Source organism: Papaver somniferum, chromosome 10, assembly GCF_003573695.1.
Source record: "Papaver somniferum cultivar HN1 chromosome 10, ASM357369v1, whole genome shotgun sequence".
Classification (NCBI taxonomy): Eukaryota; Viridiplantae; Streptophyta; class Magnoliopsida; order Ranunculales; family Papaveraceae; genus Papaver; species Papaver somniferum.
This window is the reverse complement of record NC_039367.1, coordinates 5,103,072-5,130,714: the sequence shown is the minus strand read 5'-3', so window position 1 is coordinate 5,130,714 and position 27,643 is coordinate 5,103,072.

Genomic DNA, 27,643 nt, shown 5'->3' with positions numbered 1-27,643 from the left:
TTCACATCCAAATCCACTTTCCAAAGAACTCTTTAAGTTCCAACATCCTGGATATTGCCTTCTCCATAGTCATGGAATTTTCTGGGAGATCATTTTTTCCACACTCAAAGAATCCTTGAATTTCTTTGGTACCCACTTCTGAGTTCGTTTAGGAACAATCAGAACCTTCTTCCCATTACTCTCTTCTAGATTTTTAGAAGGAGAATTGGATTGACTATTCTTTTGTAAGTTAGTCTTTCTCCAATTGGGAGCATCGGATATTGTCTTCGTCTTTACAAAGTTATTCTTTTGATAGTCATTACAATTGTGAAAAGACTTTGTATGACGTTTATAGGCAAGTATAGGATTATCACAGCACTGATTCCTTTGCCTAAAGGTTGGACGTTTAGAACCCGTAATGTCAAGAGTGTTAGCCTTAACATATGATCCCAGTTTAATAACTTATTTTGACACCCAAACAAGAATATCATGAAGTTTTTCATTCCTTATACAAAAACGACATCTCCTTTCCAGGTGACCCTTGTTTCCACAATAATGACAAATATAAGGAACGTTCTTACCCGGATTCATGTGTGCTGGTTTTGGAGGTTGATATACTTTTATCTTTTGAACCTTAACTTCCGGTGAAGGTATTTTACTTTTGCCATCAGTGGATACCTTTTGTCGAGAAGAATCACTAGCCTTGACAAATTTTACCTCTTTGCTAGTACTTGGAGCATCTATTCCCTTATAGCCCAATCCTCGTGTATCACGGTGATTTTTACTTTCTCCTAGCATAGTGGTTAATTTGTTTGAACTAGTATTGAACTTTTTCAAGTCATCTTCCAACATCTTAATTTTATCAAGAGAAGCAGCTAAATCAGCCTCAAGGTGTTTTTCTCGAGTGAGACAAGCACTTTCTCTGTCATCAAAACTAATTTGTTGAGAGTTAAACCTTGCTTCAGATTCTGCAAGTTTCTTTTCCAACAAAAAGTACTTTTGATAAAGATTATCACATTCAAGTGACTTTATACGCAGGTTTTCCTCAGAATCCTTGAGGATAGATTCGTTAGAACGATTCGAAAATTAAACACCTGCATAACATCTTCTCAATTTCTTGTTTTCTCGACAGAGAGTAGTCATAAGAGGTGTGACATGAGAATTCGTAATCTTCTTCATATTCCACGAATCCAAAAACTTAACATACTCTGAGACTTCCTCATCAACATCTCTATCAATATCTGAATCACCTTCATCAGAAATTTCATCCAATTGTTCTTCTAGAAGAGTTTCCCAATCAACAGTTTTTACATCAAGAGAATGTTTAGATATTGACATAGATGTGACATTTCTCTCAGGTGAATCCAAGCTTTTAAAATTATATGGTAATTTATGAACTAGTACGTTATTAGAGATAGACTCGTTCATAATCAGATCTCTACAAATACAGACTTATAAGGTCTTTAATGTGTTTGCCTGCTCTGATACCAATTGAAAAAACGGCGGTCTAACAACACCACCCAATATTTCGCTTAGCAATCTATATGGACAAACTCGAATATACTTTTAAGAGAATCAACAAGACTCAATCAATTAAAAGTATATCAACAAGTTTATATCTCTCTCTTGATTTGATTTACTCAAGCAAGAACTGCGAGTTCTAATCAAATACAAGGAATAACTTGGATGGTACCAAAGACCAATATCCAAGGATCAATCAATGACAATCAACAACCAAAGGTTGGATTACACTAATTGATGATCTAACGCACAACCTGTATTATTCTAATTATAAATATAAACAATATAATACGGAAAATGAAATAACACAGACACCAGAAATTTTGTTAACGAGGAAACCGCAAATGCAGAAAAACCCCGGGACCTAGTCCAGATTGAACACACACTGTATTAAGCCACTACAGACACTAGCCTACTCCAAGCTAACTTAGGACTGGACTGTAGTTGAACCCCAATCAATCTCCCACTGATCCAAGGTACAGTTATGCTCCTACGCCTATGATCCCAGCAGGATACTGCGCACTTGATTCCCTTAGATGATCTCACCCACAACTATGAGTTGCTACGATCCAAAATGCAGGCTTTGACAATAAACAAATCTGTCTCACACAGACAAGTCTATCAAAGGATCAATCTGTCTCCCACAGATAAACCCTAAAGGTTTTGTTCCGTCTTTTGATAATAATCAAGGTGAACAGGAACCAATTGATAATCCGGTCTTATATTCCCGAAGAACAATCTAGAGTTATCAATCACCTTACAACAATCTTAATCGTATGGTAGCGAAACAAGATGTTGCGGAATCACAAATGATGAGACGAAGATGTTTGTGATTACTTTTTATATCTTGCCTATCGGAGATATCAATCTCAAGCCAATCAATCTGATTGTACTCGTACAATAGAAGATGCAAAATCAGATCACACAACTATGATAAAAGTAGTATCTGTCTGGCTTCACAATCCCAATGAAGTCTTTAAGTCGTTAACCTGGTTTTAGAAGAAGAAACTAAATGTTAAAGGATAATCGACTCTAGTATGCAAACTAGTATCACACGTAAGGCGTGGGGATTAGTTTTGCACAATACTAGATGTCTCCTTTATATAGTCTTTCAAATCAGGGTTTGCAATCAATGTTAGCTTAGTAACAAAGCATTCAATATTCACCGTTAGATGAAAACCTGATTTAGATTCAAGCTAATATTTCTAAACCGTTAGATCAAAAACTTAGCTTGTTACACACACTTGACAATGCACGCTTCTATGTTTGTTAACCGTACCCAAATGTATGCGCTTGTTGGTTCAATAATAGTTAACCAAAAGGTTAGCCATATGAGCATCTCATATCAACCATATTCTTCTTTACCATAACTAGTTCAAATGACTTCAAATGAACTAGTTAGAGAGTTGTTCAATTGCAAGGAAATCTTATGTACTACACAAGACACAATTGAAGTAAAGATGATTTGATTCACTTGAATCGGTTCATGAACTTTTATAGCCACGGTTTGCAAACTGCATTCCTTAGTCTTTTTAAGTTTAAGTTCAGAAATCATCTTCAGATATATCACCTTCTTAAGTTCGCAGACTAGGTTCGCAGACTTAAGCAACCGGGCAGAGTTTACCAACTCCAGCAGAAAATCTCGGCAAAAGACCTTCCGCCGGTTTGCGGACTGGGTTCGCGGACTGGTACTCACGCAACTAGTTTGTCAACTCCAACAGAATTTCTCGGGATGAGAAGTTCGGCAGTTCACGGACTGAGTTCGCGGACTTGGCAACAAGCCATTCTTCCGGTTTCTCTTGATCAACAAAGTTCGCAAACTTTGGTTCAAGAAATATGACTTATACACAAATATGTTTCCACAAGAATGCTTATGTCCGTCATTGGTTATGTAATCTAAACTCTCATTTCAATCATTGAAACATTCTTAGAGGACGTTATATAGTTGTGACACCATTTCTCGTCAAAGCAATTTTCAAAGTGATTGAAATATATTATGACTTTTGTCACTAGGTAAAGATAAACTTGATCGGAGCGAAAAGCTTACCAACACATATTTCGAGATATAGATAGGCGAGGTATACTCGGCTCGGAATACCAAATGTGTACAATCCAAGTCTATATATATAGCATACGACTTCTTGTCTCAAAGAGTAGGAGATATAGTAGATAGACTTTTGAGTGATAGATAATTTGAAGTCTTCACATACCTTTTTGTCGAGAAGTTCCACCGGTTCCTTGAGTAGTTCTTCCTCTTGTATGATGAATCTCCATGAAGTCCTTGAGCTCAACTACGCTTTCTATCCTAGTCCGAGACTTAGCTGTAATAGACTAGAAATCAAGACTTATAGTTTTGATCACTAACATTGACAAACATGCTTGAGATAGAAATGCATGCGAGGTTGACCGAGCAATGCTCTAACAATCACGGAACGGAAATTGAGAGTGGTAATTGGAATGAAATCAGGTTAATGACTGAGTTTTAGAACTAAGATCTACCCGTTCTCAATTTAGGAAGATTGAAATGAAGATTGAAATCAATTTTTTTGCAACCGAGAGATCAACCTCCCACTGTGGTCGCCAATTGTTTATGGGTGAATACTGTTTCTGCTGGTTTTGGTAAATTTGGGTGAGTGTGTGGATGATAAACGAATCTAAACCCTAAACAAATGCACTGCACGGGAGTACTTTAGATTCGAGAGATCAATCTGTAAGACTCTGGCCTAAACCAATAAATGATCGTTCCGGATTCAATTCGGTCACAAGGTGAAGGAGAAAGGTTTATCTTAGGGAGGGAAGCGAAGAAGGTGTTTGAGATTATGAAGGTGTTGGCTGTTTATGGCTTGTATCAGAATGTCGAACTGGCTTGCATAATGTAAGCTATCAGTTCTGGGTGTTTTCTGGATACTGTGTTGACAACACTCGTGTTGTTTGGAAATAGGTTGGAGAACCTATTTATACAAGTCATTTGAGCGCAATCCTCATCTCGTAGGAAGTGGAGGAAGTTGAGTGATAGAGTAGTGGGGTCGTGTAGGTGATTGTCACACGATCACGCCTTTTCCCACTTCCCTCATCATCGTTAACCGTCAATGCTTCCTGACACGTTTTCTTAATGGGCGCGTTGCACGCTGCACGCTGTAAACCGCCAGACCAATACCCTAGTAAGTATCCCCCAGTTTGTCACATGTTTGATATCTCGAATGAGTGGGTCAAGTCGTGGGACCTGCCACAAGAAATAGCATATGGTGCTACTAGGTTAAATCACCAAGTTATTTAAGGAATTGATATTCATTAAATATCGTGTATGCTCTATGCATGTAATGCATCGCTTTTAAGAAAGCAGCTCAAAACAATCGATATATATGAAGCATCGTTGTTTTAAAGCTTGATTGAACAAGTCGCGGATTAAGCGTCTTAAAATGGCAGCACGTCCAACCATCTCGAGTGATCGTTTGGAGGCCGCATGGGTGGGCCACCATATGGTCGATCACTCCCTGTGGCAGAGTGGCGGACGGTAATCATTGAGACGCTTTATTGATCGCCTAACTTTAATCCAAGTCGTCCGACCAAGCTGGAAAAGTTGGACGGACGAGATGATTTACGGCACATATTTTCTGCCGTTGATGGATTTTAGGGTTTTTAGAGGTGCGCAACATCCCCTCTTTGTCTTGATCGAATCCAAGCATGGGTACAAATTTTGGAGGGACAGACCAGGGATGCGCGGAGACAGCCCGTCGGCGTGCATGTCTACACCTCTCGGTCCCACAAAGATTCGATCTAGACTATTCAATTTGACCGGAAAAGATGAGTGGTCTTGATTGATTTGCGACAGAAATACATTGACGCAAAGGTTTAAAATTCGTGTGGCATGCCACCTTTGGGCGTGCGTTTCGAGGCGTCGGGCCCTAGTCTGCATAGGCCGGCCGATCATACGCAAAGGAGGGCCCACAGTGATCACGTTGACATCCTTGGGACCTCTTGAGTCTATATCTACGCCCTCCGTTTAAGCTGGCGAAGATGGATGGTCATGATCGAACTACGACAGATGTGCATTGCCGCAAACCCTAATTAGGGTTTTGAATCAGTCACGCACACGTGACTTTGGCCAAGCGATTTGGCACACCGTGATCCTCCTCTTTGTAGATCGATCAAATGGGTCCCATGTTGGGCTGGCGGTGAACGCATGTGCACCTTCCTTATGGTCCTAAATGCGACCTAAGCCATCCAAATAGGATGGCTAAGTTGGATGGTTGCGATCGATTTAAGACACTAGTGGACTTCCGCGACCCTTAGAAGCATCACGCCTCCATGGTTCGAGCAAACGTTTCATTGCTCCATGGCCTTGCCGTGAGAAACCGATTGGGTGAAGGAAAAGCGGGACTGCCAAAGTGTGCGTTAGCGCTTCCCTGATCATTCGTGGGATGATCTAATCCGTCCAACCAGGATGGTGAAGTTGGACGGTTGCGATAGTTTTAAGACTGCCCTGAACAGTCTATGCTCGTCGATCTTATCCCAAAATAGCGCGGCCACCCTGCTTTGGGTAGGCGTTTTGACGGTGCTGGGATATGTATGTGTGGTGTTCGACCGGCTAGGGAACTCGTGGGCCCGCTGGTGGTCACTATAGTGATCGCCTAGTTCTGCTAGGAATATGCCATGCTTATTAAATCGCGCGACTAAACTGTGTGGCCGTGATTGTTTCTGAGACTGACATTAACAGTCTAGACTTTCTTTAAGAATAAATGTGTGTTCAGTCACGCTAACTTTTATTAAAAGTGTGTGAACGCGTTGATCTCTTTGTCAGAGAGATGTAGTCTGTATGAGTATTTTTGCGCAGATCCCAATACTAGCACTTCGGGAGATTCATGCTACTCTAGTGAGAGTGAGCATTGATCGTCATGTCATGTCAGTATTGAGAGTTCGGCTTAGAACATAGCATGGAAAAATACCAGGCGCACAATGCATTAAATGGATAAGTCTACTAGGAAAATTCATAGAATATTCGGGATTATTGCACCATTCTGAATGAATTCCATACACATTGAATTGCTCAACGAGTGAAGAGGTTTTTTGCACTCATCACTTCCTAAATGGATTTATACCCTTGCAGGGCATCAACGCATTAAATACAGGGTTTTACAATTTCATCCCTATTCGAAAAACCACCATCAACAGCGAGATAAACTCGGTTAGAAATAGAAAATGTGTATAATCAAAGTCTATGTAGCAAAACGACTTTTATCTCAAGATAGGAGATAAATAGACTTTTGAGTGATAGATAAGTTCAAGTCTCCACATACATTTTTGTCGATGAAGTTCCACCGATTCCTTGAGTAGTTCTTCGTCTTGTATGATGATTCGCCATGGAGTTCTTGAGCTCAACTATACTTTCTATCCTAGTCCGAGACTTAGCTATAGTAGACTAGAAATCAAGACTTATAATTTTGATCACTAACATTGACAAACATGCTTGAGATAACAACGCATGCGAATTCGACCGAGCAATGCTCTAACAATCTCCCCCTTTGTCAATTTTAGTGACAAAACTATTAATACATATGGAATACAAAAAAGATAAATACATTTTTGAATCTCCTATTACACATGTCTAATTTTCAATATTACTCGAAATCTTCGTCACTTCCAAGTAGTCCAATGATCCCAAAGGTTGTAAGTTTAGCATCATCGTTGTTGAAAATCCGTAGCTATAACAATGAGAAAACAGAATTCTCGATCATTGTTATACAGTGACATAGTATTATTACACGGTATCAAAGTTCAATTGTATCACAACTTTGACAACAATACTATGGTGATATGTATCACTCCCCCTTATTAGTCAATACTCCATCTCACATGGAAACTACTCCCCCTTACATAATGATCTTAAAACCATATGTATTTGTAGTGTGAACTACATATTAATTCTCCCCCTTTTTGTCAATAAAATTGGCAAAGGTACAAGAACGGGATCCTAATGAAATTTCCGAAAGAGACATTTCATGACTAAAAGAACGCATATATCAACTTGTTCTTTAGATGCAATCATAAAGCCGAAGCTAAATGCATTCATCAAGGAGTTTAAAGATACAAGATAACCCCTATAATATTCCATAGCCACACTCCCCACAAAGATATGACATTTAAGCGCAAGTTCAAAAGAACTCCCCCCCATTAAATGTCATTCTCGAAAGAACAACAAGAGCGACCTTAATTTCAAAAGAAAAGAAGGATTTCTTTGGACATAACAAATCTCATACGAATATGAATTGAATCCGAAATTACTCAATTAAATTAACCACAAGAGAACCCATGATTAATTTAATCGGAAATGCTCAACATAAGTAAACTTATGGAGACTCAAAAATACTCAATTAGATTAATCACAAGAGAACCCATAATTCGGGGAACGCAACCAAATTAACCATAAAAAGTAATCAATTTAATTGTAATGCTCGACATAAGAGAATCTATGGAGTGATTACTAAGTTAATCATAAGAAAATAATCAACTCAGTCAATAGTGCTCAACATAAGAAAAACTTACGGAGCAACAACTAAATAACCAAACAAGATGATTAAATTAGTTGAAACTGCTCGACATAAAGTACCTCACGGAACAACAACTAAGCTAAAACAATAACTCAGTCGATAGAGCTAAACATAAGACACTTTATGGAACAACACAGTATATACACAAAAATTGTGGATCGGAGTTCGACCTAATACCGTGGAATAATCAAGGATTCGTTCTATTTTCCATCACTATTTGCATAACAACATATAATAGACATAATCCTTGTGAACAAAAGATTTTAACCTATCTTCCATCAATAATTGACATAATAGGCTTAACTTTTGTATTTTTCAAAAGTCCATTCATTCTTTTACCAATACATGCATATCGACTTACGAAAGACTTTACTTTTGACAAATTATGGGTTAATCACAGTTCATGGACGCAAACACACATATCCCATAAAACATTGCAATATATAAAACCATAAAGACTAATACTGCAATAATCATCTTCCAAACATTTTTTTAGAATTTAAACAAATAAACCTAAAAACATGAAGATGAGAATGTTGGACATAGCTATGTGTAATCACAATAATGGCTATTCCAAACTCTAGTTATTCTTCTAAACAAACAAGAAAATAGAATATTTACTAGGAAACCTAGAAGAAAATCAGAGTTCTTTTAGAACCTCATATTTTTTCAATGAATCCATCAAAGAAGGTGTCACTGATTTCCTTTAATCTCTTGACCGTAGATACACCATGTTCGTGAGTTATAACACAAACTTTACGATCAACAACCTGAGCAAGATGTCTAGCTTTGACACAGTCCATGATGAGCTTCTTTTGATTCCTATCATAATATTCTGATTAGCAAGGATTCTAGCCTGACCATCTAAGAGTTGGTTTATTTGCAGTTGAAGATTTGCAAACTCGACCCTAGAATCGTGTTGAAAACGAATTGAATCCTTGACAGAATCATCAATCCAGGAGTTGTGATCCTTTCTTTCAAGCATCTTCTTTAGAACCATCTCTTGAATAGACTCACATCCTTGAGCGTCTTCCTCCATATCAAGATGCACAATCTCTTGAGATTTTGCAGAGTTCTCCATATACTTTTTTGCTAGGGATGGAAACACACAATATAGAGTAGTATATATGTGTATGTAAACAGGAGAAGGAAACTCTTGTTTTGGAAACCCTATGAACTCACAAGAGGAGGACGCGAACGTTTGTGGACCGTCGGCACAAAAAAGGAAAAAAAACTTAAATAGAAAAACATACAACATACTTGAGTAATTCTCAATTATTGTCCTTGCACCTCTCAAGTTAGGAATAAGGAAAAGAATACATGGAATCAGGTGGTAGAGGGAAAATTAATCCCACTATGATCATTGAGAATTGAGTTGTACATATCATATGACAGCTTGATCCTTGTGTTCTTCATATTTCTTCGGTTGACACCCATTCCAAAAGAGTAAGACACAGCTTGTTTAACATACCTGTCAGAAGGTTTTTTCTGAGGACTAAATCTAGGACCTCTTGCAACTGGTTCAAGAGGATCAGGATGGACATGGATCCATTTTCTAGACTTAGATTTACCTGAAACAACCTTATAAACACAAGGAATGCTTTTTCCATCGGCACAAGAATTTATACCACTAGAATGCACTCGAGCCTCTGTGATGATTTCTAGAAAAGTGATCATATTTATAAGGTTTCTGGTAATCTGTGGACATGCGATTCACTGCAGTAGTCGATCGACTATTTATTCCATTGACAGTGAAGAGAAGCAGATTATGAAGTTTATAAATTTGTTTCCTCCTGGCAAAACAATGGATAGCATAGTGATTCTTTTTCCCACAGAATGTACAGGTTCGTAGAGAAGAAGCAATTACATGCACCTGTTTTAATTTCATATCCACATGAGAAGATTGTAAGTTATGTAAACTTTCCTTGACACAATCTTTTTCTGGAGAACATTTCGTCATGTGCTGTAATTCATGAGAATTACTTCGTACAGAAGAATTTCTCCTTAAAACAGAGTTTTCTTTTTCCAAGGATCTGCACTGTTCCTGGGCTAGAGTAAGAGATGCGCTTAGTTTCTCTTTCTCAACACGAAATCTGTTAATATCTGCTGAATGTGTCTCGATCAGACGTTTTTCTCTAATTGAGTCCTCCTTGACAATATTCTCAAGATTACTAATCTTTTAACGTTGAAGAATAGTTTCTTGGAGAAGTTTATCAATATTCTTAGAGAAGGACTCAATGATGTTATATAGTTCACGTTCTCAATCAAGAGACTTTTCAAGTTCATCAATAAGTTGATCATGATCCTGAAAATCAATGATCTCAGTAGAATTTTTTGAAATTCTGGTGAGCTCCATTTCAGCTTTTGTCATAGTGTCTAATGTCTCATCGGAGAGGGAAGTATTAACACATGATGGAACAACCTTCCTACCCCGGTATTCAGAAGAATCATCTAAGGAGTGATCCTTTGAGGTGTTTCCAAGACATTTGGCATAGTCAAAATCTTTAGAGGGCATCTTGGTACGCTTATATGACAGAGATACTGTCCTCAGACTCAGATTGCCACAAACACAGACTTGTAAGGTCTTTTTAAACGTGTTTGCTTGCTCTAATACCAATTGAAAAAAAAGGGGTACAACAACCACACCCAATATTTCGCTTAGCAATCTGTATGGACAAACTCCAATATACTTTCTAGAGAATCAACTAGACAGTCAGACTCAATCTAGATAAAAAGCATATCAAAGAGTTAATATCTCAATCTCTCGATTCTATACTCAAGCAAATAGAAATCTGCGAGTCTTTATCAAATACTAGAGAGATAACTTGGATGGTACCAAAGACCAATATCCAAGTGTCAATCAATTTAAATCAACAACTAAAAGGTCGAATATTCTAATTGATTGAACAACGCACAATCTGTGATATTTCAAATATATAACAAAATATAATGCGGAATAGAAATAACACATACACCAGAATTTTGTTAACGAGGAAACCGCAAATGCAGAAAACCCCCGGGACCTAGTCCAGATTGAACACACACTGTATTAAGCCGCTACAGACACTAGCCTACTACAAACTAACTTCGGTCTGGACTGTAGTTGAACCCCAATCAATATCACACTGATCAAAGGTATATTTATGCTCCTACGTCTCTGATCCCAGCAGAATACTACACACTTGATTCCCTTAGCTGATCTCACCCACAACTAAGAGTTGCTACGACCCAAAGTCGAAGACTTGATAAACAAATCTGTATCACATAGAAAAGTATATAGGATTGAATAAATCTGTCTCCCACAAAAATACCCAAGAGTTTTTGTTCCTTCTTTTGATAAATCAAGGTGAAAAGGAACCAAACGATAACCCAGACTTATATTCCCGAAGAACATCCTAGTATTATCAATCACCTCACAATAATCTTAAGCGACACGACGAAAGAAGATATTGCGGAATCACAAACGATGAGACAAAGATGTTTTTGATTACCTTTATATCTTGCCTATCGGAGATATCAATCTCAAGCCAATCTTTGCGATTGTACTCGTACGATAGAATATGAAAGATCAGATCACACAACTACGAGAAAATAGTATCGGTATGGCTTCACAATCCCAATGAAGTCTTTAAGTCGTTAACCCGGTTTGAGAAAAGAAAACCAGAGGTTAAAGGAGAATCGACTCTATCTTACACAACTAGTATCACACGTAAGGTGTGTGGGTTAGTTTTCCCAGTTGCTAGAGTTCTCCCTTATATAGTCTTTCAAATTAGGTTTTGCAATCAATGTTAGCTTAGTAACAAAGCATTCAATATTCACTGTTAGATGAAAAACCTGATTAGATTCAAGCTAATATATTTCAACCGTTGGGTCGAAAACTTAGCTTGTTACACACAAATGAAATGTATTATTTTGGGTTTATGTAACCGTACCCAAACATGAACATTTGTTGGTTCAACAATAGTTAACTAAATGGTTAGCCATATGATCACTTTCATATCAACCATCTTCTTCTTCACCATAACTAGTTCAAATGACTCAAATGAACTAGTTAGAGAGTTGTTCAATTGCAAGGAAATCTTATGTACTACACAAGACACAATTGAAGCAAAAATGATTTGATTCACTCGAACCAGTTCATGAACTATATAGCCACGGTTTGAAATTAGCATTCCTTAGTCAATATGAATAAGTTCACAAACAATCGTTTTAAGATATAACCTACTCAAGTTCGCAGACTGGGTTCGCGGAGTTCCCGGAAAGAGTTTTCAAACTCCAGCAGATATTCTCGGGTCGAGAACTATTGTCAGTGCGCGGACTGGGTTCGCGGACTGAGTTTGCTGAGTGAGTTCTTAAACTCCAGCAGATATTCTCGGGTCGGGAACTTCCGCCAGTTTGCGGACCGAGTTTGTAAACTATGCAAACTTCCGGTTCTCTTGATCAACAAAGTTCGCAAACTTTGGTTTAAGGAATAAGGACTTATACATATATGTGTTTCCACAACAATGCCCATATCCATCAATGGTTATATAATCTAAACTCTCATTTCAATCATTGAAACATTCTCAGAGGACGTTATATAGTTGTTATTCACAAACCATTTTTCGTCAGAGCAATTTTCAACGTGATTGAAACATAACATGACTTTCTTCACTAGGTAAAGATGAATTTGGATAAAGCGAAATCTCACCAACACATATTTCGATAAATAGATAGGCGAGATAAACTCAGCTTGAAATAGCAAATGTGTATAATCAAAGTCTATATGGCAAAACGACTTTTGTCTCAACATAGGAGATAAATAGACTTTTGAGTGATAGATAAGTTCAAGTCTCCACATACCTTTTTGTCAATGAAGTTCCACGGGTTCCTTGAGTAGTTCTTCGTCTTGTATGATGATTCACCATGGAGTTCTTGAGCTCAACTAGACTTTCTATCCTAGTCCGAGACTTAGCTATAGTAAACTAGAAATCAAGACTTATAGTTGATCACTAACATTGACAAACATGCTTGAGATAGCAATACATGCGAGTTCGACTGAGCAATGCTCTAACACATAGGATCATCCGTGGATTCGACCATGAATTCGGCATAATAGAATGAGCATTACCATTCCATGGGATCGTGGATTCAACCACAGAATCGGAGTAATAAAATTATCTATTATCATTCCATGAGATCATCCGTGGATTCGACCATGAAATCGGAGTAATGAGATAATATAATTATCTATTACCATTCCATGAGATCAAGTCGTGGATTCGACCATGGAATCGAAGTAATGAGATAAAATAGATTATCTTCTAGGAATTCAGTGGTGAATGTCACGATAGAATTAATCTATTGCAGAAGGAATATTAGCCAGTTAAAGCGTCATACCCGTTCTGAAAGGTGCATAGCTAGGGAACAGTGAGTGTCACCGACGTCCTGAAGGCGTTTTGCCCTCTCAACAATTATGTATGGAGGACCGCCTGAATCTATACATAGTCTCTCTACATATTCAGGGAACAGTGAGTGTCACCGACGTCCTGAAGGCGTTTTTCCCTCTTAACAATTATGTATGGAGGACCGCCAATCATTCTTCTATGTAAAGTGGTCATGATGAAATGCACAGCATCGAACACTCAGCTAGTGGAAGCTTTTCGAGAATCATATTCATGATGGATCTGAGAGGAACTCGATCAGAGATCGTGAAACGGTTCACGGATCGTAAAATATGGATAGTCACATGCGTTCCTGAAGCCGGGTCAGAAACATGCAGTATCATAATTTTACGATTTTGACCTTTGTTGAAAATCCACCATCAACATTAAGTCCCCTTCTTAGTGAGGGACAGTGATGTTCCGCAATAAGTATTAGATGGTGATTTTCAGTCAACAATATCAGTGGTTGAACTCGGTCATACAAAGGTATTATCAGAATCCTCGATTTGCTCCAATAGTGTCATGTACGAGCAAATGATCAAGGACCGTGATAGCAAGATAGAGTGTCATCTCATGAGCACGGATAGATGAAGCACTGCTGATTTGGTTGGTCAAAAGTCCAATTTTGGTCGGTTTAGTATTTACGGGCCCGAGCCGAAAAAAGGAAACCCATGTTTTATTAGGTTTTGGAAATAAAATTAATATAACAGGGAAGAAACCCTAAAAAAAATTAATTTTTTGATTGAACGACCAGCTCTTCCTCACCTTCTCATGCTCGAGCAAATCAGGAGAAAATATTTTTTCGCCGGAGCCGGCCGTCGCCATCACCGTCCCACGGAATTCCGGCCAACTCTGGCCGTTTTTCAGGTAAGTGAAAAAAATTTTTTTGTGAATTCATGAGTTTTCCATGAGTTGTTCAAATTTTATGTATGCATGAAGATGTAGATTTCATGAAAGTTGTTTTTTAGAAAACGTATATATACCCGTTCGTTCATTAGTTTAGGAAATGAACAAAAATCCCTTATATGAAAGAGATACATAAATTCTTGAATAGACATGGTCTAGTTGCAGTAGAAATTTTTTTGTTAATGAGGTTTCATGAAAACCAAAATTTATTTTCAAAGAATAAACTTTCACAAATACTTTTAGGAATGTAGGTTCGTTCGTAGAAGTAATAAATAATGATCCTTAGAGTTAAAGGAATTTTGAAAAGACTTGTAGTTCATGATAAAATTTATTTGTGAATTTTTAAAATTTTATTTGGAATACGTGGACTCGTGCAAAAATAGAAAGACCCTCTTTCATAGACGAATGCTCGTTTGAGAAAAATAAATTTTTATTAACTCACGTAAAAAAAATTTCACACGTGAGTTGTTTTTTTTTTTTGATAAAAAATCAAATAGCAATTTTTTGAGCAATTGTTAGAGATAAACAATTGTATTTTATGATGTGTGTTTGCGGCATAAAATCATGGAACGTTCACATGAAGAGTTTATGTGAATTGCTCATAGTTTTGTGAAAAGTCAGTGTTGACTCTTGAATGATAGGGTTTTTACTCACTTTTGCAGGTTTGAAAGAGTAAGCAAGTTTTTGGGGTTTTACGCTGTTATCACTAAGTTCATGAAACTGTAAATAGGTAAGAATTGAGAATTACCATTTTTTGTAGACGCTGATGTGAGCATCATAATTATTCAGCCGTTTTAATTCCATTGTGTTGACGAAATTCGTGTATAGATGTCACAACAACTTTGCAAAGATGACTCAGTCTCGTGGTAGCGCTCCTGAAGATGATGTTTCTAGAGAGGGAACTCCCAGAGAGGATGTTTCTACAGACGCGTCTTCCAGAAATGATGATTCTGAGACTTCTCAGGAGAAAGAGGAAACTCCCAAAACTAAGAACATTCCAAATGCTGAGGACAAATTCTTTGTGTATCTGTATAGGCCCGAAAAACGTTCCTCGTTTCGGCTGCTTATAAATCCCAGGAGCACTACTCAGAACAAGTTGGTATCTCCTCCAACAATAACTCGGTTCTTTTTGCAAGGGAAACACTATTTGGCTTCACATGTGGAACTCAAATTTTCTCGGAATCCTCTGAAACATTTCTCTGGATGGGCAAGACACATGTTGGGTCATAGCCGTGTAAGGACCATGCTGGATCATGCACAGGTGACATGAGCTATTCAAACTGCTGGGGATTTAATCATTAATCATGATATACCATGTATCGTGGCTTTACTTGCTCGTTGGTGCATTCCTACTCATACTTTCATATGCAGATGGGGAGAATTCACCGTTACTTTAGAAGATGTAGTTGCTTTGTTGAATCTTCCAGTCACTGGAAATTTCCCCGAAGAGCTCTCAGCAGAAGAGAAGGTGATATCTAGCATATTGGAAGCTAAAATGCACAAATTCAACGAGTCTCCAAAATTTTTCTATGCTTAATGGTTGAGATACTAGTGGCCGAGAGATGTAGTTCCTTAAGAACCTGTTGATGGCACCTTAACCATTGCTTCTTTCTTATGCTTGTGGCTCTCCAGAGACATTCTTGAATATAGTGTACATCTGTTGAAGCCATTTGTAATTCCTTTCGCCATAAAGATGGCTAAAGGTGAGAAACTTCCCATTGGTAGTCTATTTTTGGGTTCACTGCTTGCCAATTTAAACTCCTTAGTTATAGACTCCAGCATCTCCAACGGCTTCATGAAAGTCGAAACATATGCTAATATTATGTTTCTCCAACCTTTGATGTGAGAGCATCTTGAGAGTTATGCTCCAATTCCTCGTAGCGTCTTGCAAGGACCCAATGTTGATACTCGTCATGCTTTCCTCTAGAAAAATAATGCCAGGATTATGTGTTGGTTTACAAAGCATCCACAACACAAGATATGCCTCACTGACATTTTAAACATCAAATCTGAGTTCAACTTTCGCCCCTGGGTGTCGGTTCCTCCTCTTTTCTCACAATTGATCACTTTCAATACTGGTGAAGAAAATGTCATGTTGAGAACTGGTGCTGATCTAAGTGACGGAGAGAAATATTTTATATTGAATTGCACTCCTGGTTACTTAGTATCAGTAATGCATGGAGAATTCCAGGTAGAAGAATATAACATCGATAAAGCAACTCGACAAATGGGTGTCAACCAGTGTATTCCGGGTCATCGAATGAACAAGCCATCAGTTGAGTATTTGAAGGCTCACTTAGATTGCACACGTGTGGAGGGAAATGATTATTTATTTCCATGTTTTGACCGAGCTACCTTCGTAACTCCGGGTTACATAGACTTCTGGCGTCAACAGCTTGAGCGCTTGGATAAGTTTGCGATGGATGTCAAGTCTTCGATACGAGAGTTTCCTTCCCCTGACATGATCTCTAATCGACCAAGGTTGAAATACCTTTGGTGACAAAAAGAAAACGTCTCCAGAATGTGCACAGGTAAGTATTTCCCTCATGATTTTTACAAAGGCATGATGATCGCACTTCAATTATTCATTGACTTTGTGATAGGATGGCCGTGATGTGAGGCCTCGAATCCATGTAACTTTCTTAGACCTTCAAGAAAGTCCCCAGGGCGGATAAGGCAGGAGCAAGACATCTTATAGGATGATACCGAATAATGTGCAGTCCCCAGCCACTTCTTTGGTGAGTTGTTAGCACTTACCTTATCGTTGCGATTTTCTTGTCCATGTAATTAGGATCCCAAAAGAACATTGTTAATTTGTTTCAGAATTTTTCTCCATCGGTTATTGACGGTCTTCATCTTTACTCCCTACGAAATCCAACATCGATGGAGAGGTTGATGTGAGTATCCTTTTGTGTAAGTAATTATGGCATTTTCTTGAATGAAGTAATGATAACTGTTGTTGACGTATCCAGGAGGAGATTGTTGTGGAAATCCGACATGGCCAGGTTACTCATTCGTCTTCGAACAGTGGTGAGAAAGGGAATCTCCAAGAATCGGGACCGAATAGATGTAATGGTGCTCCTAATATTGATGTTGACCATATTAATCCCTCGAATGACTTGGGAACCCCTCAAGTAAGTATCCACTTTATATTATCCTCATAGAATAATAATATTGCTGACTTGGGATTGAGTGAATAAGAATCCACATGAATGAATAAATTTTTTTTAACAAAATACGTCATCAGAAAATTCAGAACTCAGCGTTTTAGAAAAACACCATAAAATCATCATACGGTGTCATATTTTCGCGATCTACCCATGTATCCTTAAGACCAGAAATTTCCAAGCTTTAGTGAAGAAGATTTTTAAGTTTTGAGCACGTTTAGGAGTCGAAATCAGCGAATAAACTTCCAGGAAATTTTCAGCTGGATGTAGTCCAATGTTTTGGCCAAAACTTCTTACTCGTTTATCCAATTGCTATGAAATTTTTATATGTTGTAGAAAACATCCATACGAAGAGAATAGTTTATGAACCAACCTTAGATTCCTTACCAATTTTTCCCAGTTCGTCGTCTCATACATGGACGTATAAAATTTCTTCAGACGGGTTTATTGAAAAACGTATTTTATGACTTCCACACTATTTTCTCATGTCTTGGATGCATAATAAAGAACTTATATAGTTTTAGTTCACTGACATGCTGGATTCTATGATTTTCTTTGGTTTCCATGCTTGAATTCTTCTAATCTCATGTAATCTTCGTATTAGGTGTCGAATGCCGAAGTTGAGAATAATGGAACCAATGATGATGATTTGAGCAATATGGCGAATCTAAGTGGTGATGTTACCAGCTCTACACCTCAGGGTCACATGAATGTTGCTACTGAAGTTGTTGAAGAGAATGATGCTAGAGTTATCACCACTTTGGAGATAGAAGAAAACATATCCATAATGGAAGAGAATGCTCCAACGACAGAAGATATTGTGCCTATGACTGCTGAAGTTTCCCCAATTATTGAGAATCGCATAATACTGCATGAATATCCCAATGCAGGGATTGTTTGCGATCCTTCGTTTGGTGCTTCGCTCCCATATCACGTATCTATTGGCGGATTCAGCGTTCCCACTGGGTATGCCAATATGTATGAGAAGTTTTGGAAGATGTATGGTCATATTATTGTTACAAGAGACCCTGAACGCAGCTACTTCTTGACGATGCAATTAGGAAACATATTGCGTGTCATAGATGATATTCGTACCAGGGCCAGAAGTACTGTCACTCGAGATGTACTCTTTGATTGGGAGTACAACTTGGAGAGGTTTGAATAACTTGGTTTTAACTTGAAGTGGCTTCGTAAAAAAATCGACACCATCAAGGATGCAGTAGTAAACAACATACCTTTCACTAGTGATGCTGTGGTGGAGAAAATGGCTAAGATTGCTGAATTGACTGAAAAGCTGGAGTTGGAGAAAGAGGTCTTGCAAGTCTTGGAGAACGCAAAGAAGCAGAAATCTTACTTTGACGACTTCCTTTAGTTTTACTTTCTATAACCTCTTGAACCTTGAACTTCTGAGAGATGTGAGGTTTTATTTTGGTTTTGGATTTTGATTGGTTTTGAGTTAGTGAGTGATTGAGGATTTTCTTTTTGGAATTGATAGAGGTTTTCTCAAAATAAAGAACTTTGATAAATTACTGAATTCAAATACTGAAAGAAAGAATTGCAAACTCCCGGAGAAATTGAAAATACATGTGAAAGAAAATTCTAAAATGAAAACGTTAGGTGCTTTGAGAACTCCTGTCTTGAACCCAAAACGCCTTGGGATGCTGAATACTTCGTGCGTCAAAAGCCTTTAACCAATTTTCGTGAATTACTAGCACACTTGTTTTGCCTCTTATATCAGCCAATTTGTAGTATCCTCCAACTACTGAATTAGCAATCATAAAAGGTCCTTCCCAGTTAGAACTTCTTGTAGAATGGAGATTACGCTTAGTTGCCTTGAGGACTAAATATCCTTCATAAAATTTGTTAGGTTTGGTTGGTCGTGACCTGAATATCTTCTGTTGGTTCGGAATTCCTCGTATAGTGGGATTCCATGTTAATGGAGCTTTCCAATTCTGCGGCACATGTGGACACTCACGCAAGGGAGAGTATGCTGGGTATCACTTGTTGAACTGAGCCATGTCTTCAGCGATAAACCTTTCAATGGGGTGCTCGATTTGAAGAGACTCCAACCATTTAGTGTAATACTGTTGAGGCGAGACTATCCACTCATAGCATTTGATGATAGCTTGGTCATGAGTAAGATTGAGTCCCCGGACAAAGGTAGCATATTTGAAAGTTGATAATATAGATGCATGAGGGGAATAAGGTTTTCCTGAGTGCGGAATCTTCTGACGAATTCATGTGCGCTTTCTTCAGGTTTTTGTGCAAGTCCTATCAGGGCTTGGACTTTCTCCAGATTCTCGAATGGTGGAGTATCTCCATTTCTTCTGAGTCGGAGCTTTCCTCTGAGTTGGAGATTTCTTCAACAGAGAAGTGTGCAATTGAAGATGTTGGAGTTACCTTTTCAGCATGAATCCATGTCCGTCCAAGGATCATATCATATCCTGGATCTTCTCTGATTATGTGAAACTTAGTTTCTGACCATGTTGAATCAATTTTCACCTTGAGAATGATATAATCGTAAGCATCCCTGGAGATTCCTTCAGGGTCTCTGACTGAGACAGGAGCGTGAGTCGCTTCTTGTCGAGTGATGCCAGCATCTCTGAGGGTTTTCAAGGGGATGATTTTAACAGCAGTACCAACATCGACTAATGTTCGCTTGAATTCCTTTCCTTTCAGGTACATTGTGGTGAGAAATCCCCTGTCATACATCTCTTTGTCAGTGACTGGAGGCTCAGGGTGTGTTTCTGGGATTGAGAGTCGTTTCCCGGACACTATATGGTCAGATCCGAAAACATGTCCATCCTTTGAGCCTTTGACAGATACGGAAATTCGCAAGCATACTCGATCAATGATTGAACCGCTTCCTTGACTGGTGGTTCAGAGAACGTAAAGGTTCTGTTTGGGAGAGGATTTTTGTGTATTCCTTCAGTCCCCGGTTCTCCTGAATCGACCTTGTCCTTGAATATGCGTTTCAGAGTTCTGCAATCAGTGGTCGGATGACTGACATACCTATGAAAGCGACAGTAACGCGGATTCTCCACTTCCTCGTCTGTCAGCTCTCTCTTGACAGGAGGTAAGTTGATTGCACCATCTTGAATCCAGACTTACAGTAACTCGAAAACCTCTTTAATAGGGAAAGGAAAATCTGGTACTTCCTGATCATTCTGCTGACGTTGAGCCGGTGCTTGTGTGTTTCGAGTTTGGTTGTCCTTCCTTGGTGCTTTCGTAAATGGAGGAACGTTCTTATGTTGTTGCGCGTCAGCTTTCCTTTTGCTCCCTTCAGCAACATTCATGGAGGGTTGAACATCATACTTTTTGTTTACTAAGCGCCTGGTGATGGTTCGAGTATCTCGTGGCTCCTCGGTTTTGACATTTTTTGTTCTTTCCAGTAAGGCCGGAGAAGTAGTTGCTAATCGCTTGACTGCTTCATGGAGTTCTGAGAAAGTATGGAACCGGAGGATTTCCAGCAAGGCTCTATAAACAGGGATCATCCCATTGATGCACAAGTCCACCAATTTTTGCTCAGTGACATTAGGATCATAACAATCCAAGGCTTGAATCCTGAACCTCTTCACATATAAGTTCGGATGTTCGGTATTTTTCTGAGCCATTCTCCCTAAGATGGAAAGAGTAATCTGTTCTGAGACGAAAAAGCATTTCCTATAGAAGGCATTAACCATTTCCCCCCAACTAGAAATGCTCCCTGGTGCGATGTTGTTGTACCAAGTATATGCTCGGACCGTCAGAGACTTGGAGAATTCCCTCAGTCGGACAACATGATTGTGTTCATGTTCTCCAAATGTTTCGAATAATCGGGAAACATGCTCTCGGGTGTTTCCCGTTCCATTGTAAAGTGTGAACGTTGGAGAAGTATAGCATTTCGGGAGAGAAATCTTCTGTATAGCATAGGAATAGGGAGGTTGATGACGATAGACAGATGTTGCATTGCCTTTTTCGCGAGTCTCCATGAATCGCTCCAGATCTTCACGAGTGATGAAACCTGCGGACTCTTTTTCTGGCGGATTTTCTGCAGCTTTGCAGGCTTCGTCATCATCCACCACATGGATTGATGAAACTTAAGGTTCAACTTCTTTGGTTTTTCCTTTATCCGACCCTTTCTTGGTTTTGTCTGATACTTTGTCTGTCAGAGTTTTGAGATAATTGCACAGCTCCTTCTGAGTAGCAGCCATATCAGTTTGATTTTTGGAGAGAACTTTCCGGACCTTCATAAGATCAGCGACGGTGGGTGGATTTTCTCTGACTTCCTCGGGATGCCGGCCGAAGAGAGGCTAATTTTAAACATTGGTTTGAGGAGGAGTAGTATCACCACCATTGTTGGAAACAGGAATGGTTTCTGGAATACCATCATTGTTATTGTTGCTAGTGCTAGCGTCATTTTCATTTGTAACTAACCCAGACCTAAGACCAGCCATTTTGTGAAAGTTTGAGATTACAACCGAGAGATTAATCTCTCACTGTGGTCGCCAATCTGTAGATGGGGAAAAGCGGTTCGCTGGTTTTTCAGGGAATTGAAGAGACGAGCGTGTTATCGAAACTACTCAACCGAGCAAACTGTTCAACCTCACACAGATGCACTGCAAAGGGAATGCTTAGATTCGAGAGATTAAACTATAGGACTCTGGCCTAAACCAAGTCAATGGTCGTTCCAGAGTCAATTCGGTCGCAAAAAAGGAGGGTTGATTTGTAGAAGGGAAGCTGAGAATTGTGTGGGATCAATGATGATCAAGGATTGTGGATGTGTTGAAGGATTCTGCAAGTTTCCTGTGAACTTATGAGTTCGAATGGTAGATTGATGAATTCTTGGGAGTAATTGCTCGACATTCTGTGCAGACGAATGTTGTTGTCCCTCAATCATGGATTCAGAGACTTATTTATATTTTCATAATAGTAAACACCTTGATCCCTGTAAGTGTTACGATTTCTTGAGTGAAAAAGTGGGGAAGTGGGAAATCATGGTGAAACCAGTTTCAGGTCGTGCGGAGACTTGACTGATCGTGCACCCACTACTTTGATAATTCCTTCAACCGTTTGCACGACTTATTCGCATTTCTCACTGTGAATGAATCCACGTGTCGTAGGCCGCCAGACCAAAACCCTAATTGATATCCCCCATATGACGTGATTGATGTCTCACGGATCGTGGAGTCTGCATGACGGACGTGTACTTAATTAGTCATTTGTTGACTGTTTAGACAATGAGTCTAGGTTTTATTGAATTGAGAATGAGTGACGAATGCTCAATGATTCATGGATCGAACATGCGTGTTCTTATGTTGATATTTCTCGTTTGAGAAAATACTGTTAAATTCGAGCAACTGAGTAAGTATTGCTCGATTCGACGAATTACTGAATATTGATAGTTGGATCAATATTCGAGCGACTGAGCAAGTATTGCTCAATTCGACAAATTACTGATAAATTTCCGAATATTGATAGTTGGATCAATATTCGAGCAACTGAGCAAGTATTGCTCAATTCGACGAATTACTGATAAATCGCTGAATATTGATAGTTGGATCAATATTCGAGCAACTGATCAAGTATTGCTCAATTCGACGAATTACTGATAAGTTGCCGAATATTGATAGTTGGATCAATATTCGAGCAACTGAGCAAGTATTGCTCAATTCGACGAATTACTGATAAATTGCTGAATGTTGATAGTTGGATCAATATTCGAGCAACTGAGCAAGTATTGCTCAATTCGACAAATTATTTATTGGTGATGTGACCCAATAAAATATTAATTAAAATATTTGTAGATTACCGAATATTATATAATTAATCCATATGTTGATTGCTGAATCAACATAGATTTATTAGTGTTTGAATCTTTCTCAGAATAATGATTTGTGGAACGTTTATTCGAAACCCTAATTTTTGATCAATTGTTCGTCAGTTGATGAATCGCTGAAAATAGGTCATGAGTGATAGAGGGACCGACCACATGGGATGATGGACGTACATGTGGCACCCAAGTGCTCGAGTGAGCATGCACTAGGGTCCTTGGTTGGCCAGTTGGTGAAAGAATGATGATTAAATGCCGGTTTCATCATTTACGAAATAGTGCTCGTTTGAGCATTATATGATAAAACCTAATTATGGAAAAGTGAGGGACCGACCAAGAGGGCGTGAGACTGGCCCTTGGTGGTCGTGGGACCAGCTGATGGTCGTTTGAGCAAACTCCAGGTTGGTTGAAAAGAGTTTTGGCCCAGTATGAGCGATTGCGCAAATTAGGTCAAAATTATGAAAACGTGTGGGACCGGCTCGTTGCAAGGCTTAGAGCCACCCTTGGTCGGTCAAGGGAGCATGCCCATGTCACCGTAATGTCTGTATCTTAGTCTTGAGAGTTTCGGTATTTTCTGGTATGCGTTTGAGCAATATGTTGAATTTTCAGAAGAGTTTGATCTTTGACTGAAATTCTTGATTTTGCTCGAATGAGCAAAGTAGAACTTTGCTCGTTTCATCAATTTTTGAGAATATTAAAATAATGATATTTTAATATTTTTCGTGAATATCCTGGTCGTCATGTGACCATTTGACTTTTTGGCTTTTTCATGGTTTGAGCAATATTTGAGAAAATATGAAGAAACCATGATTTTTGTTGAAACGGAGGAGTTTCATGAGATTAGGGAAATAATAATTATGGAGAGACAAGGGATTGCAAGGTGTGGGACCGGCCACGTCCAGGGCATGTTCGGCCGGCTAGGTTGCCCGGTACCGCGATACCTTTCCCTATTTTATATTATTATTTCTCATGAAATCGTGAAAATATGGAGAAACCGTGAGTTTTGCTCAAACAAGGAAGGTTGCCAGAATGAAGGAGTTTTCATGAGTTCATGGAAATAAAAAAATAAGGAAAAAATAATGGAAGAGGCATGGGACCGGCCACGGCTAGGGCACGACCTGCCAGCCGGTGGGCCCGGGCCATGAGCGCCTCTTTACTATTTTAATATTATTATTTTTTCTCTCCTGTTTTGTGTAGGATTCCTCGTTTGTCCATATTTTTGAACGCTCGTTCGTGCATTCGGGTACTCGTTGAAAATCGTTGGAAATAGCTATGTGTACTCACAATAATTGTTATTCCAAACCCTAGTTATCCTTCTTAAAACATAAGAATAAATTCTCATAAGAAGTTTCCTAGACATTAAGACATTTGAAAAATTATTTATCGTCCCCGAACTCCTTGTCTTCAACAGCCATTGGGACATAAGGTTCATGAAGATAGGAGTTGATATCAACAAACCTTCTTGACTGATGTCGAACCAGGGCCTTCTGAATTTCAAGAGTCCTAAATACACAAGCCTTTATTTGCTGCACTTCCTTTCTTAATTCCTTCAATTCTTCAAGAACACCGGAAAATTTATGAAGATTTGAAGGGACAGCCCTTGGTTTTCTCACATTCCTCCTTTTTCTTTTTAAATGTGAGTGAACATGGGGATTGTCTTTTTCCTTCATGATAGAGGCTTAACAATCATATTAGCATCTTTTTCATAAGAAGTTATGATGCTTGGAGTCTCCATAACAATATGGGTTTGTGAGAGGAATTTCTCAAAACAAGCTCTACAAGCAAACTTGTGATAAAAGAGTTTCTTAGAGAAGGAAAAAGGAATGTAGAGTTACGGAACCTTTTAAAGGATTCACATACGCACAACTCATACCCTAAAAAGGCAGAATTGTCTATTTTAACCCTCTTTTATTGATAGAACAAAGAAGAGTCCTTTCAATATCATTTAGATATGAAAATATAGAAGAATTCCAAAACATTAAAAACAAATCAACAACAAAACCAAGAAAGAACACTTGTTCTAAATCCTGTGGAGTACCAACTCTTGTCTCTTTTGAACCAGACGCGTGAGACAAGACACTTAACCAACACAATTACGTTGTGCTGGGGTGAACAACAATCTGTCCACCATACCTTTCTTGAATGGAATTCCTAGTTATCTGTTTCCCAGACTGTTCAGACTGAAATATTTTTCTTAATGGTCTAGACACAATTTTGGAAATTAACTTCCTTGAAAAGGAGATAAGATTACATACCTCAGTCGATTCCTGAACAAGTTTGAGATTGTTAGCTAATCTATTTGCTCTTCGTTGAAGTTCGTTTACATATCTTATCTTATATTTGTACTTGAAACAATTTGATAACTCATGACCTCTGAGTGTACAATAAGAACATGTCAATCTAGAGAAAGGTTCATACATCACAGCTGTGCAGGATGCTAGACACACGATGGAATCTGCAAAATTAGAAAAACAATTTTCAGAGAGCAAAGAGAAATCCATTTTATCCTCCAATGTGGTTGAAGTTTCTTCTGGAAGAATATCGAGATTGATGAACGTATTGCTACTATTATCGAAAATCAGCATTTTCACAGAAGAGTGCAACATTTGATTTTTCGTCTTCATTAGAATCATAATGGTCAGACATTTCATCAAGAGTTGCAGGAAGACCTTTGTTTCCAGTGTACTTTCTACGATTTGGACACTCATTTGAAAAATGACCAAAACCTTTACACTTGAAGCATTGTGGCATATCCTCGTCATCAATATCGTCAGTATCCCTGTTTTTAGGAGGAACACGATTATGAGGTTTAACTGATAACTTAGGTTTGTCTCTATTGAACCGTTTACTTCTCTTCAAAAGAAGATCTCTAAACTGTCTTGTGATCAATGATACTGACTTGTCAAGATCTTCATCCGAAGAATCGGTCTCAAAAAGATCATCATCAGAGATGCCAACACTTTTACTTTTATCAAGTAATTTAGTGTTGTTTTATGCCTTAAAAGCAATATCATTTACCGATTTGGTTATATACTCATGATCAAAGATCTTTAACTTCCCAACAAGAGTATTTCTGGAAAGCACATCAAGGTTATTTCCTTCAACGATGGCGTGTTTCTTAGAATTGTATCTAGATGGCAGTGATCTGAGAATTTTCATCACAATGTTCTTTTCAGGAATAGTTTTACTCAATGCAAAAGATGCATTAACAATTTCAGACACTTTGTGATTAAAATCAAGAAATGAATCTTCATCTGCCATACGAAGGTTTTCCCAATCAGAATTTAGGTTTTGAAGCCTAGCTTCTTTTTTACGGGTATTCCCTTCAAATACGGTATCTAAGATATCCCAACCATCTTTAGACTAAGTGCACATAGTCACATGGTACTGAAGATCTGGGGTAATGGCATGGATGATTGCATTTAATCCGTCAGAATTTTGCTTTGCAGCAAGAATTTCGGAAGCATCATAATCACCAATATCCTTTGGAATAGTTACAGTGTCTATTGTAACAACTAGAGGATTGTAGCCATTAAAAACGTAAACCCATGATTGAAAATCACGTGCTTGAAGAAAGGCACGCATCGCAGTTTTATACTATAGGTAATTCGAGCCATCGAAGACTGTTGGTACGTTTATTGTGATAGCACTTCTGTCCATAGAATCAGATCGCTACAAACACGGACTTATGAGGTCTTAAACGTGTTTGCCTGCTCTGATACCAATTGAAAAATCGGGGGTCTAACAACCTCACCCAATATTTCGTTTAACAATCTGTATGGACTAACTCCAATATACTTTCAAGAGAATCAACTAGACAATTAGACTCAATATTAAGAAAATTATATCAAAGAGTTATATCTCAACTTCTCAATTCAATCTGCAATCGAACAAATAAGAATTTTCGAGCCTGATTGAATATAAGAGAAATAACTTGAATGGTATCAAAGACCAATGTTCAAGGATCAATCAATTTCAATAAACAACCAAGGTTGGATTTACCAATTGATCAATACAACGCGCAACCTGTGATATTTTATTATATAAAAAAATATAATGGGGAAAAGAAATAACACAGACACCAGAAGTTTTGTTAACGAGGAAAACGCAAATGCAGAAAAACCCCGGGACCTAGTCCATATTTTAACACCACACTGTATTAAGGCGCTACAGACATTAGCCTACTACAAAGCTAACTTCGTTAACCTACAGGGTTTCATGAAAAACCTAAGGCTAAAGGAGAATCGACTCTAGATTATGCAACTAGTATCACACAGGAGGTGTGGG